We start from the raw sequence: 15742 nt of genomic DNA, 5'->3' as shown, positions 1-15742 counted from the left end.
GCTCATCGCTATTTGGGATATAGATGAAAATGCATTTATATTTACTTTAACTGAGAATAAATATTCAAATTATATATTCTTTTACTTCAGATATTTAAAGTTCATTGTTTTTATCAGGATAGATACCTAATATTTTATTCTATTATCATTTTAAGGTTAAATAGTTAACATTCATTAAAAATCATCATCTAATGAGTATATGACAACGTGATTTGATTTTGAATTTCCTTTTAACTTTTTTAAATTCTTAAAATTCCTAATTTCATCCTAAACTCCTAAAATAAAAAAATAAAAAAAAATATCTATCTATCTAAAAGTTATATTATTTGAACACTTTATTAAGTAATATCTTTATAATTGGTATATAAATGTGGAACAAAAACCTAATGATGTGAAGTCAAATGGTATTTCCAGGTTGAGAAATCTGTCCACGACAACAAAATGCTTTTTGCATGGGAGAATCTGTCTGTCGTCCATGTTTCCATCCAATGAATTTTTTTTTTTTGATAATTTCCATCCAATGAAATTACATTAAATCTTTTCATCACTTTTACTACAACTCTCCATAGCTTGTTCCGTGATTGATTATTTACATGCCATTCACATCTCATCATTTAATCATCACAAATTACATAATAAATTATTAACCATTCCAATGATTTCATTAATTACAATCAATTAATAACCACTTTTATTTTTTATTATTGCCCATCACTGGCCGTACAACATTTTGATTTGACCATCATCATAAAATAGAAACATATTTGAATCCAACCAAAAGTAGGTCATACTTTTTGCTGTTGGGCTCCTTGGAAAATTTCATCTAAAACTTTCTTTCCAGAGATTCTTCTGCTCTGACGTTAGTTAACCCTAAAACAAACAAATACAGATCAAAACACTAAAAGATTACACATGAAAAGGTTAGATGCCCATTAAAGGCCCTATCATTCTTGCTCTAAATATATATAAAAAAACAAAGAAATTTATGCATAAACAGAGCCATATGAGAGTGCCATTAGCAGCACAGCAACTTCTTCTCCAAGCTTAGTTCTTTGATTCTCAACCGTTGATCTTTGCATCAAAACTTGTCTCCCCAAAGATAATAGCCTCTGCCTCAAATTATCTCTTAAACTTCTACTGTTACGGCTGCTGTTGTGATTTGGTTTCTTTGATTTCTTCATTTCTTGTCCTTTGTTTAATCCCAGCATTGCTCTTCTCTTTGTCCTGCTTCTGATCCCATATGCATTACAAAGAGACTGCCATGGGAAAAAAAAGAGAATCATATCAAAATCAAATACAAACAAAGTTAATTGTGTCGGTATTGTAGACTCTGTTGTTGACATTAAGTGTGTTCTGGATAGGGAGACCCCTTATCTCCTATTTTGTTTATCTTGTCCATGAATGTTTTATCTTTCAAGTTGCATGTTAAATGTGGCAGCTGCTAGGAAGGTTTTTTTTATATCCATCCGAAGTGTAAGAGGATTGGGTTGACTCACTTATCTTTTGCTGATGATTTGCTAATTTTCTTTCGTGGTACTGTAGACTCTGTTGTTGGCATTAAGCGTGTTCTGGATAGGTTTTATATATGTCTGGTTTGAGGCTTAATGCAGCGAAGTGTGAGCTTCTTATTTCGGGTGTCTCGAGTGAACAACAGGGGATCATGCAAAGCATCACTGGTTTCTAGCTTAGTTGTCTGTCTATTCATTATCTTGAAGTTCCTTTGGTTACTAGGAAACTTAGTGAAAAGGATTGTACTAAGCTCATTTAAAGTGTAAAATCTCATTTGGCGCATTGGTCAAATAGGCACCTTAGTTATGCTGGCAGGTTGCACCTTAGATATGTGGGTTGACTAGGAAAGTTGAGGTTGGAACGAGGAGATTGAATAGGCTGTTGCCAATCTCAAGAATTTTCGTTTCTCACCCTCCTTCTTAAGTTGTCCTAGAATGCACATGTTTATTTTATCTGGGAAGAAAGGAATCGTAGGCTCTATCAACATAAGGTAAGGGGAGTTGCTGACATTCTTTTGGCTGTCAGAGAGGTTATTCGGGTCAAGCTGCAGGGTAAAAATATTGCTAGGTGCGATCATGTGAGTAGGAGTCTTTGTGATAGTTGGGGGCTTTGTTGAGGGTTTTCTGTTGTATTGTTGGGTTTTTCTGGGATTTTGTGTTGTTTTGTAACCGCCTCTCTAGAGTGGGGTTTTAGAGGTACCACAACCGGCATAAGTTTTCTTGGTTTCATTGATAAGTGAAGTCCCGTTTGGATCTTCAGAATCTGATCCCTACAGGAGAGATAATGATTATCAAATGAGTAGGGGTTGAAGGAAGAACATTTTGAAGAGTTGTGATCACTAACCTTTTCGATTAGATCCATCATTTTTTAAGTTGCAAAACAGGGGGAAAGATGGAGATCGCGTGTTAAAGCTTGTTGTAAAGAAGAAAGCAAAGAGAACATATCGGAGAGGAAAAAAGAGGAAAGCTTTGGGCCATGCAAAGGGGAATCAAAATCAGAGCAACATAAAAGCACCGGAAGTAGGCGGATATGGAAAATATCTTTTATAAACGGGAAGCCAAACCCTATCTCGGTGGACTTTAAATAAACTATCAAGGTATAGTGTGCATGGCATGCATGCATAAGTCACCGTGTGCGTGATATACGTGTGTGCATGGAAGCTGTTAGCTGAGGCAGTTGGGCTGAGTGCAAAGGCTGTTAGAGATTAGTTTTCAAACTGTTAGGTTATTTTAAAGTTAGTTACAAATGTGCTATAAGTACCAAGTGTGCTAAGGTGTAAACGTATCTCAGATTGTTTAATAAACAAGTTTATGATTTCAGTTTATATTTCCTCTGATTTGCATCACTGCAATACCTAATATGGTATCATTCGCTGGTAGTTCCTGAGGTTTTTTCCTCGCTATCTGCGCTTCGATTGATTCATGGAGTTCGCTGCTGGTAAATCATTCACAAACAAGAATGTTAATATCATTCTCGATGAATCCAACTTCTTACTTTGGAAGCAACAAATTTTGTTAATTGTTTGAAGTCATTGCCTAGAATGACTGCTAACCGGAATTGCTTGTCCTCCTCCTGCCACGGTGGTAGATGAGCGTGGTGATTCGATACCAAATAAATTGCACGAAGAGTATGTGGCGCAAGACAATGCATTGGTGTCTTGGTTTCTATCCATAATCAACCCTCACTTGTTATCCCAGGTTGTTGGAGCGGAGACGACAGCGGCGGTTTGGAGCACGGTGTTGCAGTTCTTTGCCAATTGATCCACCACAGCAGTCATTAGTCTTCACTACAAGCTTTATTCCCTCAAGAAAGGAACCAATATCATGCGTGTGTATCTCACCCGCATCAAAGAAGTATATGATGCGTTGGATTCGTGTGATAGTGCAATTTCACAGGCAGAGCATGTAGCAAGCATATTAAAGGGTTTTCCCCGAGAGTATCAACCGTACATTACCATCATAACTACCATGAAAGATGCCTTGTCACTGGACAAGATCTGCTCGATTCTTATCGATGTAGAAACTCAGCTGGCCGGATTTGATGCTCAAGAAGATTCCCTTCCAATGAGTAATCATATAGCTCAGTCCAATTCTACCTTGAAATTTGTTGGTCATGGCACGCATGATCGATCGTATGGACGGTCAGGGCCTGGTGGTGGGGGTTGATTTGGAGGTCGTGGACGTGATCGACCTCGTGTTCAGTGTCAATTGTGTGGAAAGAACATATACTTGGTTGTTGACTGTTGGTACATATTTGATCAGACGTTCACTGGTAGGTCGTCTGATCGTGCCTTATCACGTGGTGACTCAGGGGCAGTTAACTACTCCAGCCTGGATTTCGCTTCGAGCAGTGTGGATGAATGTACATATTGTACAAAGCCTCGTGCAGAAGCACATGTTTGTTATTCCTCACAACCACAGTGTCATGTAGCCACTAGTACAAGGTATCACTGGGTGGTTGATTCTATGGCTACACACCATATCACCTCAGATTTGGCCAATGTTCTTAATCAGAAGGATTTCTCCGGGCCAGGTAAGCTCGTTGTTGGTAATGGAGGCTCACTTTCTATTCGAGCCATTGGTAACACTGTTTTTAGTTATTCTTCTCGAGCATTGATGTTGAATGAGATGCTGCATGTCCCTAAGATAACTAAAAATCTTCTCTCGGTCTCTAAGTTGCTAGGGATAATGGGGTATATTTCGAGTTTCATGCCTCGTCTTGCTGTGTTCGTGATGAAGATACTGGTGAGTTGCTGCTGCGAGGACAGGAGAAGGATGAGCTCTACACATTTCGAGTTGATTGCATTAATAATACACAAGCTTCTTTTGAAGCAAATAATGTTGTTGCTACACAAAAATTGTATGAACTGTGGTATAGACGCCTTGGGCATCCTACACATGGGACCCTTGAGAAATATGCAAGATGATTAATGTAAAAGTTGAAGAAGAAGATAATGGAATTTGTGTTGCTTGTCATATGGGAAAGAGTCATAAACTTCCCTTCTCTAATTCGTCCACTATGTATGATTCACATTTTCAACTTATATTTACTAATTTATGGGGACCATCCCTTGTTGCTTCGAATGACCATAGGTACTATGTTAGCTTTGTTGATGCATGTACTCGGCATACGTGGTTATACCTGCTTAAGGACAAGTCTCAAGCTATCCATGCATTTCAACTCTTCCAGCAGCTTGTGCTAACGCAGTTTGGGGTGAAAATTCTGGCTGTTCAAAGCGATTGGGGTGGTGAGTACCAGAGGTTATCTCGGGTACTAACTTAAGCTGGAGTTGTGCATTGTGTTACATGCCCACACACATCAGAACAAAACGGTGTGGTAGAGCATAAGCACAGACATATAGTTGAACTTGCTTTGGTGCTTCTTGCGCATATATCTATGCCAGTTAGCTACTGGTCATATGCGATGGTTATGGTTGTACACTTGATTAATCGACTTCCTTTGAAAGTTTTGGCTGTAAGGTCTCTATTTGAGTGAATGTTTAGTAAAATACCTGATTATAACTCACTCAAGGTGTTTGGTTGTCGGTACTTTCCTCACCTGCGTTCTTTCAACAGTCATAAGCTAGATTTTCGATCACAACCATACACGTTTTTAGGCGTTAGTCCTCGGCACAGAGGGTTTCTTTGCTTAACACCTGATAACCATGTCGTTGTCTCTCGTCATGTACGCTTTGATAAGTGACACTTTCCCTTTGCTAGTAATAGGCATACTGCTCAATCATTAGTTGGCTCGCAGTTTAGTCGGTCGCTTGATATAGATATGGATACTACCAAGTTGGGTACTGAGGATGTTCATGTGCCAAATGTTGGTGCACTGCCTATAGGTACGTCTGATGATAGTGTCATACGATCAGAATCAACTTGTGAGTCAACTGATATGCCTGTAGATTCTGGTGTTGGTAAGTCAGTACATGAAGCTGGTGAGGAGGTTCAGTCACTTCCTGCTGATAGAGTAGAACCTGCAGCTGGTAGTAGTCATCCAATGTTAACACAAAGTAAACGTGGGGTATTTAAGCCAAAGATTTATACTACATTTTTTGATGACGATGTTCCATCCAATGTTGAAGAAGCCCTTCAGTCAAAATCGTGGACTGCTGCAGTACGTGCTGAGTACTCAGCATTGCTTCAGAATGGTACATGGATCTTTTTTCCCTTACCTACTGATCGAAATGTGGTAGGGTGCAAGTAGTTATTTAAGCTAAAAAAAACCCTGACGGGTCTCTGCACAGACACAAGGCTCAGTTGGTTGCAAGAGGTTTCACACAAGTGCCTGGACTCGATTTCAAAAATACTTTCAGCCCAGTGGTGAAATTCTCAACTATGTATATACTTCTTGCATTGGCAGTTGCAAGAGGATGGGTGTTAAGGCAAGTTGATGTTAATAATGCCTTATTGAATGGTGATTTGAGTGAAGAGGTGTATATGCAGCAGCCTCCAGGGTTCGAACAGTGTGCTGTAGATGGTACACCATTGGTGTGTAAGTTGCAGAAGGCACCCTATGGTCTTTGCCAAACACCTCGAAACTGGAATGAAAAGTTGAAGTCAAGTTTTTTAGAACTAGGTTTTGTGGAGTCAAATGCAGGTGTGTCATTATTTGTTAGATTACAGAATGAATGTTGTACATATGCCCTTGTGTATATCGATGGCATTATCATCACGAGTACTTCTTCCACTATGGTTAATCAAGTTGCATGTATGCTTAGCACCCGATTTTCGCTTAAAGACCTTGGTGAATTGTTGTATTTTCTGGGCATATGAGTTAAGAAGTTAAGAGCTAGCCTGATGTTGAGTCAGTGTGCTTACATTTGCGAGTTGTTAAGAAAAAACTAACATGAGCAAAGCAACGACTGTGTGTACTCCGATGGTTGCTGCAAAGGTTGCTGATCAGGAAGGTAAGCCACTGTCTAATGCTCGAGAGTATCGAAGCATTGTAGGAGCCTTATTATATGTGTGTCATACTCGTCCGGATATATTGTTTATGGTTAATAAGGTGGCACAGTTCATGCAGTCTCATCGAGATGTTCATCTTGTGCTAGTTAAGCGAATCTTGCGATATTTGGCAGGCACGCTAGATTAGGTTTGGTATTTTTGATAAGATGCTCGGCTATGTGTTAAAGGTTTCTCAGATGCTGATTGGGCTAGAGATGCTCGTGATCGTAAGTCCATGTCCGGTTACTGTGTTTTTCTTGGGGGAGAGCTTGGTTGCATGGAGCTCAAAGAAGCAGAAGACTGGCCACGCTCAACAATGGAAGACGAGTATAGAAGTGTTGCTGAGTCTGCTGCAGAAGTCACTTGGCTCACTGCACTGCTCCATGATCTTGGATTGTCGTTATCGGATGTGCCTGTTATTTGGTGTGATAACACGAGTGCGGTTGCTTTGAGTGTAAATCCGGTTTGCCATGCTCGGTCCAAGCATGTTGAACTAAATGTTCACTTTGTTCGAGAGAAGATTGTTGTTGGGCACCTTAGAGTTATCTTTATTCCTGCTGAGTATCAGTTGGCTGATGGTTTAACCAAGCCACTGACCAAGCCAGCGTTTCAGCGGTTTAGCGAAAAGATGAGGGTGCTGACTTGTTAGGAGAAGAAAGGAAGAAGAAGTGGAGAGAATGTCAAGGTATATTGTGCATGGCATGCATGCATATGTCACCGTGTGCTTGATATGCGTGTGTGCATGGAAGCTGTTAGCTGAGGCAGTTGGTCTGAGTCCAAAGGATGTTACAGATTAGTTTTCAAGCTGTTAGGTTGTTTTAAAGTTAGTTACAAATGTGCTATAAGTACCAAGTGTGCTAAGGTGTAATCGTATCTCAGATTTCTTAATAAACAAGTTTATGATTTCAGTTTATATTTCCTCTGATTTGCATCACTACAATACCTAATATGAAATAAATGCCATTATTGGTTACGCTTTTTACCGCATGTTCCACCATTTTTCTTTTCTTTTTCTTTTTAAAAAAAATCTGAGCTTTACAGGAAATCAGAATCCTGAAACCTGGGTAGGGGAAGGCAACAGGACAATTTTTTGTTGCCCTGCTTGATCCTTACTATACATAAATATTTTTTTAAAAAAAAAAAATTTCATACCACTTTACTTATTTATAATACTTTAATTATATTACAATTTTACTCAAACTTCGAAAGTTTCGACTCGATTCAATTTTATAGAATTAATATGTTTTATATTCAAGTTTAGATTTAATTAAGTCTGAGCTGGGCGCTTGATTGAGTTGAGTCGAGTTAAAAATTTTTGAGTTAATTCGAGTTAATGAATCTTATTTTATAATTTAAAGTTGACTTGAAGCTTTTTCAAAACGAGTTTATAAAATTCGATTCGAGTCAAGTTTTTGAGATTTTATTTAAATTTAATTGTAAATATTTATAATATTAATATTATTTGATTCTAATTTAAATTATAACCATACAATACACACACACACACACACACACACACATATATATATATATATATATATATATATATTTCTTCATTTTTTCATATATCATACAAATTCGACGTACTCGACTCAAACTTGAAAATCAATCCACTAATTACTAAAAATTCTAGTTATATGAGTTGTATTTTACAACTCGATTGAAACTTGAATTTTTTCGAATCGAGTCGATTTTTTTCAAATGAATTAAATCAAAAAATTAATTTTCAAGTCGAATCAAAATTTTACTCATCTTTTAATAGAATATTGTGAAGAATGAGGTTTAATATATGTTTAAAGTAAAATAATTCGACCCAAGACAAATATTATAAAAATAGAATTTTCCTACCTCTATCCCATGCCTCTATGTATCACATCACTTATATCATGACAAATAATATATTAAGGAAGTTTATAATAATATAATATTTATTTCTCTAGATTGTTTTAATTCTTAATTTTGCTAAATAAGATAAGGATAATTTACATGATTGATCACTTTATTTATGTTCTGTTTATTTTTTCTCACTGATTTCAAAAAACCTAATATATGATCACTTTCTTTTTTATTTAATTAAGATATGGTCACCACAAGTTAATCATCGTTAAATATTTTGATATAATAATACATTTGATTTTTGTTATTTACATATTCTCTCAATTTAGTGATACTTTTAATAAATTAAAATAAATTTAATCATCCAATAAAATGATGTCACATGTCACTGTTACCACGTGTCGTGCCACATGTCACCATTTGATTGGAGGACTAAATTTATTTTATTGTAATATATTTTTGTTTTAATATAAATTTAACTTTATTTTAATAAAATAAATATATTAAATTAACATAAAGTTAGTTCTCCAACCAAATGGTGACACATGACACCAGTGACGTGTGACATCATTTATTGAATGATAAAATTTATTTCAATTTATTAAAAGTAGAACTAAATTGAGAAAATATGTAAATAACATGAACCAAATGTGTGATTATACCAAAACACCATGTCACCTAAAATTAGATAACATTCCTTCAAATTTAAAGAAAATCAAATATCAAATAAAATTTATATAATATTTAGAAAAAATTTAAATCAATAAAAATGATCTGCATCATCAGATATTTTAAAACTTAATGAGTTAAAAATAATTAGAAAATAGAAACTCTTATTAAAAAAAATGTTTTAAGTGACTCGTATTAATAGTTTATACATATGATTAACCACACTCGATGAAAGTTTTATATCACCAAAGTTGAAATAATACAAATAAAAAGTTATTCTTAGAAGTTATTGTCGACACCGTTTTTCGCCTGGCGGGGAAAAACTTAGTACGACTTGGGGTTTTCTTTGAAAAGGTTTTGAAATGTTTTAGAGTCGCCATCGACCTTTTGGGTTAGGTAGGTCGAATACCTAAAAAATTTCTTTTAAAAGAATTTTTAAGAAAAACGTCATTTTAAAAGATTGATCCCACGTGTAACCAGAAATTCATTTTTAAGCAATAATAAGGGTTCGGGGGTCAATTACGTGTGGGGAAGGATATGCACCCCCACAACGCTCATAATTGGTACCCCATCGATTATAAATTGTCTCTAATAGTGAAAATCTAAGAATTTTAATATAAATTTAAGTTATGATCCTATTATTCCAGATTCAACCATACAATTTTTATTTACTGAAAAATTCTAAGGAGAAATAGAAAATATTCTAATATTTCCAATTGAAGAGAAAATAATCCCTAAATACTGTAGGACGAATATTTCTTTTTCACTGAAATAAAAAGAATATAATAATTTCTCCCAAGAAACTCAATATTAAAATAATGTGATTCAACAAATTGATAAAACTAAAATAAGCATATTCAAAAGTTTTATGTTTTTCTAAATAGAGATTTTATTTATTTTAAAATATCAGAATAGGACATCTTGTTACTTTAAGACCGTCTCTTCTTAATATTTTAAATAAATAAATACTACCCTTAATCCAATTATGAAATCGATTAAGTTATGCTTATGAAGCTTTCATACATATTCCAAATATCTAGATCTATATGCACAAACAAATTTCATGGAAAAGTTATAAATTAAAAATACTAATTAGGAACAAATAAATGAAAATAAAGTAAAGATAAAATTAAATGCTATTCAATGATGGAAATAAAATTGAACTAAATTAACAAGTGCATACTTTAAAGCATAAATATTACGTTAAATAAGCAAAATATAATTACTAAAATGAACATTACAAAAATTAAGTTCTAAATAATAAAGGTTAAATAAAAATACTAAAATGAACAATACAAATGTAAATAAAGAGAATAAAGTACGTAAGTTTAAAAAATAAAATTGTACATTCACCTAAATTTAAATAATAAAATATAAAACATATGCATCACTTAAAATACATACTACAAATTTTACATGCCAAATATAAGTATAATACATTACACCACAACGGGGACTAAATTAGAATATTACAAATTATATGCCAAAATGAGAAATAAAAAAAAGTGACTAAAATAAATAAATTACAAATATCACATCCAAAATAATATATAAAAAAAAATCCAAACAGTGACTAAAATGAATAAACATAAAAAACAGTGACTAAATTCGAAAGTTAATAAAATCAATATGCATATTCAAATAAATAACAAAAAAATTACCAGAGTGCAATAGAAGCTAAAATATGAGGGCTTAAGGATGCTTTTACCCTGATAGTGACCAAAATGCAAGATACGCTGAAATAGGGAGGACCTGGAATGCGATTTGACCCTGAAATAAATGAACCAAAAGAAAACCCCTAGAAATAGGGGACCTGATACGTGATTTAACCATTTTCCATACAAACATAATATTTCCTCCTCCATTTACGTGAACCAGCAGAAGCTTTCCAAAGCTTCAACGCTTCGCTTCGGCCGCCGCACGCCGGCCCCCACTCGCCGGCCACCAGGACGATGACCGAACTACAACCACGGCGACCTTTACCACACGACCAATGGAAGCCCGAAGACGGCTTAAACGGCCAAGAACCTCTCCCGTTACCCTCCTCTCCCATTCTTTCTCTACAACGCCGAGGGACGTAAAACCGACCCCAACGCCGGCCACACACCGAAGTTTCCTAGCCGTGAGAGGATCTCTCTCGCACGCCGGCCACCGCTCACGTGGCCACTCCTCTGCCTGTGAACCCTGAAACCGAAGCAAAACCAAGTGAGAAAGCCAAAAAGAAAGGAAAAGGAAAAGCAATATTGGAGAGAAAAAGAGTCAAAGCAAACTGTCTTTCATTCCATATTTTCGGGAAATGCTCTCTGATTTTACAAGGGTGGTTGGGGGTATAAAACCTCAACCACTACATTTTAATATTATTTTTTTACACATAATAAAATAATATTGAAAAAATGTTGTTTACAGTTATAGATTCGAGCATCAACGACTATAGTATGGTGAATTTTTTTTGGCTCCGCAACAAATTTTTATTCAATAAACCTTGTTATGAGTCTCATTAAAAACTTCCCTAACTTATTATGGAGAAAAAGAGTGCTACATAACAAGTGAAGAGGAACAACATAGTGAGTAACAATGCAGAAAGAACATCCGAATCTAGAGTGGTTGGAACAGAATAATCCCTGCCACAATACCAGACTTGGACACAAAAACACAACCCACGCCACAGTTTTGAGAAGCAACATGTAGACTCACACCTGCACAACGGCTTACACCACGCTTTAAATAGATCTTGCCTGAACATACCTTCCTTTGCAAGGTGATCGGCCATCCCTTTATGAGACCTGGGCTCGTAAATGACCTTAATAGATGCAAACGATTTTGAAATACTGTCAATTTCCTCCAGAACACACCACCATTTCCAAGGCCTCAACAGTGGAAACGTTAACCAATTCAGCACCACCTGACAATCAGATTCTACTATTAAGGGGGTAAGACTGCTGCACCCCGCCTCTAAGAACACCTTCAAAGCGATCAACATAGCATAAATCTCCGCAAACTCCGGGCCCTGATAAGATAAAGGACCAGAAAATAAGGATTTAACCTCACCATTCGAGGTTCTTAAGACCCCACTACACCTAGCTAGGCCTCGATTTAAAGCTCCATCTACATTGAACTTAACAAACCCACTCTGAGGAACAATCCAAGAATCGGGAATGAGATTTTCTGAAAAAATAGACAAACATGAGGATAAGTCCTTCCACCAAATTTCTGTGCACAACGAGATTTTTCATTGATGGCTTTGATCCAAATGGAGGCTCTCATTTTAGAGAAGAAAATAAGATTGATAAGGGAAGTGGCTTTATCTTTAAATATTTTTTCATTTATAGCCAGCCAAAGACTCCATAACGCTGCTGCAATGGAGATTAATCAAATCGGTTTTAACTGCCTCGACCAACACTTTCTAGGTTCATTATCAAATGATAGTATTTAGAACAATTATTATAGCTTATAAAAAAAATGATGATATGAGAAAGTAGGTAAATTAAGTTGGCATGGTGCTATGACCATATAATACACTACGACAAGAGAGTAGTTCATACAGTTTTTTCCATTGATTAATTTTTTAGGATTCATTTGAAAGTATTCATTGTATAATCTTTTAAAAATAATTTCATTTACAAAAAATCAAATAAAAATTAATATTTTTTCTCCCTTTCCGTATATCCAAAGCAAATATAGCTCTTGTTTGTGCCTTCAGCTTTGCCGAAAGGCACCAATTTGCTCTAAACGCCATTAAATTACTTTCCGAAATCCCCTGAAAACGAGAACCGCGGCGGCCGATTCGGCAATTCAGTGATCACTGGGTTCTCTCTCGCCATCGTTGTCAACCGATGCGGCGGTGAACCGTATAGGACGGATGTTTCAAGCACCTGTTGGCGAGGTGTTGTTGGAACAATTTTTGGGCGTGTAATGCGGTTAGGTATAAGCCAGCCGCCAGGAAAACAGTGATCAATGTCAACACTCCAGCCGCACAAAACAACCTTCTCTGATAATGAGACAACCGTCTCTTGGTCTCGACCAGTTTGCTCAAATGTCCCGATTCCACGCTTAGCCCTATCAACAATAAATCTCCCCCACTGCAAAGCAAAGCCTGTAAACAAATCAATGAAAACTCAATTGCTTTGCCTTTTACTTGATATTCTGATTTTACAGCCGTTGACATTTAGGTTATGTGATTGTAGACATTTATTCCTTTAAATTAGTCGATAATTTTATAATGGATGATTATTTAAGAAAATAGACATTATTTTTCTTTTTTCGAAAATAAAGAGAAAAAAGAGTATAATAATCTTATAACAAATTACTTATTTAAAATGATAGACAATATTATTCGTTTTCAAAATGAAGAGAGAAAAAAATATAGATATAATAATTTTATAGCGGCTAGCCGATTTAAGATAACATACAATATTCTTCTTTTTCAGAAGGAAGAGAGTATAACAACAACCATGGTAGAAAAGCATCTCGGTAAAGACACGAAAATGGTTTTTTTTAATGAATTCATAAGCATCTTCGGAAAGAGAATCCTCCAAAGACCAAAAGGCAGAAAAAATTAACTTGGAGTGATGCAAATGAAGGGGGCAGTGAAACCCAGAATTGAAAAGTGAATTTCTATTGAGATCAGCTTAGAATAGTTTTATGTTTCAAGATCCTTACCAAGTGGTGACAAAGAAAAACGCATCCTGCCATGTGAGACTCTTGAAACGAGCAGAATCAATGTCCCAAGAAACCAGGCCCGCCGCCGCAGGCGATTTACTCACCGCAATCAACATGTACATATGCTCCACCAACATCACAGCCGCGAGTCCCACGAACGCCACGGCGGAGCACAACAACGGCGTCTTTCCGCTGCCACTGTAAACACATTGGTATCTCACGCCTTTCCCATCATCCTCAGTCTCCACCCACTTCTCCTGAGCCACCAGTGACTTGGCTATGAGGCAAAGGATGAAGCAAAAGAGGCCACAGATTACGGTGAAGACTATGAAAACGACGCCGGTCTTGCTGCCCAATTCAGTGCTTTTACGACTTGGTGCGAGATTGGCATGCGTGACGGCCACTGTTTTAGGCATTTTTGGAGGTCTGAAAACAAAGGGTATTGTATGAAAGAGTCCATGGGGGCCGGGGGGCCGGGGGAGTTGATTAATTTAAATGGTTTGGGGGAATTATTGAATTGCTTCCAACAAAGGTTGCTTAAAGGCCAAAAATTCCTAATGGCTTCTCATCTTTTATTGTATGAAGTGATTAACTCAAACATAGAAACGAGAATAATTATGACGAAATAGGACTAGTTTTGTTTGAATGCTCGGGAAACATTTCGAATACTCGAATTCCTTTAGAAAGTTAGTATATTTGAAAATATAGATTCAGTCCGGATATATCCTTTGGGAGTGCCGAGACACTTAAAACTGACTAACTAAGGCCGATGTTTGACACTCGCAAGGAATAGGTTAGTTGAAGGTATGGTGTCCGATGCAGAGATTCCGGGGGCCATATCCTCGATAAACTAGAGGGGTGTGTGAGCTCCTTTAGAAAGTTAGTATATTTGAAAATATAGATTCAGTCCGGATATATCCTTTGGGAGTGCCGGACACTTAAACTGACTAACTAAGGCCGATGTTTGACACTCGCAAGGAATAGGTTAGTTGAAGGTATGGTGTCCGATGCAGAGATTCCGGGGGCCATATCCTCGATAAACTAGAGGGGTGTGTGAGCTCCAAGATGCAACTCCTCAGCCGCACCATGATGTCTATCATAGAGTAGAGAGTAATTATACAAGTAAACTTACTAAAGCAGAGTAGAACAGTAGTCTTGATAGCTTAAGCCTTTCAGTGATATACAATTAGTATGTTTTAGCTGCTAGTGTGACGCTGAGCTAGTTAGCTCAATCTTCGGATGTTTCCGTGAGCAGGTTAGTAGATTCAATAGTTGAGGAGCAGAAGAGTGATCGAGGTCCAGATCAGATCGGTGCAGATCAAAAACGTCTCAACATTTTAAAGGGCTGTATATTTGTAACAATGTTGTCTAGTAGAGTGGTTTGTATTTGAAGTGTAATATTTTATTTGGAGCTCTTCAGTGTAAAGTTTTATTATGTTATATTTTATATTTTATAGATGTTTTTTTATGGAAATAATTTTTAAAGTAGTCGTTTTAAATCGTCAGAAAATAAAAAAAGTTGATTACTCACTTCGTTGGTTCCGTGTAGTCCAAACCAGTCGAGGATGTGTCATTCATGATTAGGGTGTTACAATACAAGCAAACACCTTGGTGCTTCCACTATTCTCCAGTCAGAGCTTTGGGGAATTTTCGAAGGCCTTCGAATGGCGTGGGACCGCCGTGTATCGAAGCTGGAAATTCAATCTGATAGCCTGCAGGCTGTACGACTCATTGAAGATGCGGATGCTTCAGGTACTTTTCTCCCTAGTTCGTGCCATTGCTTCCTGGAGAAACCAAGCTTGGGATGCGTGTTCGACGGATTCCCCAGTCTGATAACTGTGTTGCCGATGCGTTTACCAAACTGGCTCCTCCAAGTCTAGTTGATATCACCTTCTTTGACGTTGCTTCTATTGGCATTCGAAGTCTGGTTGTAGCCGATGCACACTGCCCTCCCCATCCTCCAGCAGCTGTTAGCTAGTCCACTTTACCACTCTCAATTCAAAAAAAAAAAAAAAAACCTTAGGAAAATTAAACTTTTTCCTCTCAATCTTTAAATTTAATAGGGTATCTAATAAGTCCACGTTGTTTTAAATTTATGTAATTTATTCTTCTTAATATTT

At 36.6% G+C, this 15742-nt stretch overlaps 1 pseudogene; it reads right to left on the bottom strand.

Annotated features, from left to right (window-relative positions):
• Positions 1–12628: 12628 nt before the first annotated feature.
• On the bottom strand, positions 12629–14038 carry LOC120151194 (annotated as a pseudogene).
• Between the last annotated feature and the right edge of the window lie 1704 nt (positions 14039–15742).

This window comes from Hibiscus syriacus, unplaced genomic scaffold, assembly GCF_006381635.1.
Source record: "Hibiscus syriacus cultivar Baekdansim isolate YM2019G1 unplaced genomic scaffold, ASM638163v2 tig00000218_pilon, whole genome shotgun sequence".
NCBI lineage: Eukaryota > Viridiplantae > Streptophyta > Magnoliopsida > Malvales > Malvaceae > Hibiscus > Hibiscus syriacus.
Note: the sequence above shows the minus strand (reverse complement) of the source record. Positions and strands in the feature narration are given on the sequence as shown.